Below are 3,165 nucleotides of genomic sequence, written 5' to 3'. Positions count from 1 at the left end.
GGGTGGATGAGCATGGCAGACCTAGCAAAAGGCCTGGAACTACTGTGTTCAAGACCTGGCATGCATCTTTTTTCGAATCCTGCGTTGGCCACTCTAGGGAGTGTGATCCTCATTTTTATAATTAAGTGAGCTCACGATAGATTTCATCCTTTAACCGGCGACATTTAGAGCTAAAAAAAAAGAACAGGCATCCAGTGAGCCAGCTGCATCTTTCTGGCAAAGGAAGCTGAGTATTGGGTTGGGGGACCTTTTGTTCATGGATGTAGGAACACACACACACACACACCCCTACCTTTTCCAGTCACCTCAGTGGCTTGCTTATCCCAGAAACAGCTACTCCGTGCAAGTCTTGCACTGGCAGAACAGGTAGAGCTGACAGAAGGATAGGTCACCCAGCTCCCAAGTTACCCCACCTAGGTTGTTTTTCCCAGGAGTGGCAGGGAAGGAAAACAACATTGTTTTCAACTACCATTTGCTTGACTGGAGGGTAGACTTTGGATTTTTTTTAGCAGTCTGTGATGTGACCTGTGTGCAGGGCCAAGAGAGTGTGAGAGAGAGAGAGAGAGGGAGAGTAGGGCATTTCCAGCCTTCTCTTACCGAGGGTCAGGTAAGTTGAGACATGTCCCAGAGCTAGTCAATGGAGGTGTGGTGCTTCCTCTAGTCTGCAGGCTCCTTTATTCTGTCAGTTGATCTCTGCTGCCCAACTCATCCACTATAGCTGCACAATAAATATTTGTTAAATAAAATTAACTCAACTGTTGATAGTGGAGCTTATTTTCCTCAGGGTGTGGGCAATTGCTCGAGGGGCTTTGGAACACCTGAATTCAAACTCTTTTTTTTTTTTTTTTTTTTAAGAGAAGTAAGCCTTTATTTCCATCTTTCTCAAATTAAGCAGGCTGACTTGGTGTGAGGGGCTTAGTCGAAGAGACTGAATCCCAAATCCTCATCTGATTTCTCTTCCTTTGCTTCGGCCTTGGCTGGGGCAGCAGCAGCCCCAGGGGCCGCAGCTGCAAATGCAGATGGATCGGCCAGGAAGGCTTTGACCTTTTCAGCCAGTGAGAAGGTGTAGTCAGTCTCCACAGACAAAGCCAGGACCCTCTTGTATCCATTGATGATGGAGTGAGGCACTGAGGCAACAGTCGGGTAGCCAATCTGCAGACAGACACTGGCCACATTGCGGACACCCTCTAGGAAGCGAGAGTGCAGGGCCTGCTCTGTATGTCCAGCACCTCAGGGCTGTAGATGCTGCCGTTGTCAAACACCTGCTGGATGATCAGCCCAAAGGAGAAGGGGGAGATGCTCAACATGTTCAGCAGTGTGGCTTCGCTGGCTCCCACCTTGTCTCCAATCTTTATCAGCTGCACATCGCTCAGGATTTCAATGGTACCTCTGGAGATGTTAGTGGCAATAAAACTTGGAAGAAAGAGCTCTTCTCAGTCCCCAGACCAGTGTTCTGAGCATGCGCAGTGACCTCACATGGTGCGAGGGCACCAGCTCCAGCGGCAGCTGGCACCTTATTGGCCAGCAGCATGTCCCTAATCTCGGTGAGGTCCTCCTTGGTGAACACGAAGCCCGAGTTCCCCCGGATGTGAGGCAGCAGCTTCTCCAGAGCTCGGTTGTTCACCAGGTGCCCCCGGATGGCCTTGCGCATCATGGCATTCTTGCCCATCAGCACCACAGCCTTCCCGCGGAGGGACATGGCGGATCTGCTGCATATGCTTGGAGCACACATTGTCTGCTCCCACAATGAAGCATTTTGGGTAGTCATCCAAAAGTTGGATGATCTTAAGGAAGTAGTTGGGACTTCCAGGTCGCCCTGTATTCCCTGGGCATCACGGCAGTGCGTCAGGGATTGCCATGCGGGGTTTAAAGACAATGTCACTCTAACAAGGACGCCTGGCGAGCTGAATTCAAACTCTTTTTTTTTTTCTTTTTTTCAGAGCTGGGGACCAAACCCAGTGCTTGCTAGGCAAGCGCACTACCACTGAGCTAAATCCCCAGCCCCTGAATTCAAACTCTTAAGAACAATGTTTAGTGAGACATCTCTTTGGTGAAAACAGTTCCCCATTTCCTTGACAATCAGAACCCTCAGGACTTTCCCTCTTCATGATCAGGGAGGGCAGTATTAGGGCACGCATTTGTGTGTGTGTGTGTGTGTGTGTGTGTGTGTGTGTGTGTGTGTGTGCGCGCGCGTGTTAAAACATTCATGTAGCATATATACCATAAGATATATGCATAAGAGTGATAGGATTTCACAAGAAGGAACTTTCCTTTTTTTGATTTTTAAAGAAGACTAAACCAGGTTTGGGTGTCTTAATTAAGCTCATTGATCCAAGAGTTCAGCATATTTAAAATAGAGAAGGTTTATCCCACCTCACAGTTGCAGGGTATGGTCTGTTGTGGCAGAGTAGTCAAGGTGCAGGGAGTTGAAGCAGCTAGCCCCATCACATCCGAAATCAGGAAAATGGGATCGATACTCACTTCACCTTCGTTTTTTTTTAATATTTTGTTTTATATTTATTGTATGTTTATGTGGGCATGTGAATGCCATGGTGTGGAGCGCAAAGCAAAACTTTCTGGAGTCAGCTGCCTTCTACTCTCTGGGTTCTAGGGATCAAATGCAGGCTCAGTGGCGAGCGCCTTCACCTGCTGTGCTCTCAGCGGCCTAGCCTTCTCTATTTTAGGCAGTCCAGGGTCCCCTGTTTAAGAAATGCTATCGCTCGGGGCTGGGGATTTAGCTCAGTGGTAGAGCGCTTACCTAGGAAGCGCAAGGCCCTGGGTTCGGTCCCTAGCTCCGAAAAAAAAGAAAAAAGAAAAAAGAAAAAAAAAAAAAGAAATGCTACCGCTCAGCACAGTTAAGATGTGCCTTCCTACATCAATGAGTACAATCAAGGCCGTTCCCACATGGATGCCTAGGCGAGCCTCTCCAGGTACTTGGGATTCTATTAGATTGACAGTCAACACTAGCCATCATACTATCTTCTGTGTGACTGGCATAGGGCCCTTACTCGTTTGTACAGTACTTTCCTGTAGTGTAAGGTAAGTTGGGAATGAAAATAGAAAATGGAACGCCAGAGTACTAAGTAAGAGAATATGTTTAGATACCTCAGGCAGGATGACCGCATCTGAAAAGTGTTTGGTTCCAAGGTTTGGTGTGGTTATGCA

At 47.9% G+C, this 3,165-nt stretch overlaps 1 pseudogene; it reads right to left on the bottom strand.

Moving 5' to 3' along the window:
* Window positions 1–915: 915 nt before the first annotated feature.
* On the bottom strand, window positions 916–1,833 carry Rplp0-ps14 (ribosomal protein lateral stalk subunit P0, pseudogene 14; annotated as a pseudogene).
* Window positions 1,834–3,165: the final 1,332 nt, after the last annotated feature.

Source organism: Rattus norvegicus, chromosome 10, assembly GCF_036323735.1.
Source record: "Rattus norvegicus strain BN/NHsdMcwi chromosome 10, GRCr8, whole genome shotgun sequence".
Classification (NCBI taxonomy): Eukaryota; Metazoa; Chordata; class Mammalia; order Rodentia; family Muridae; genus Rattus; species Rattus norvegicus.
This window is presented reverse-complemented; position numbering and strand designations above follow the sequence as displayed.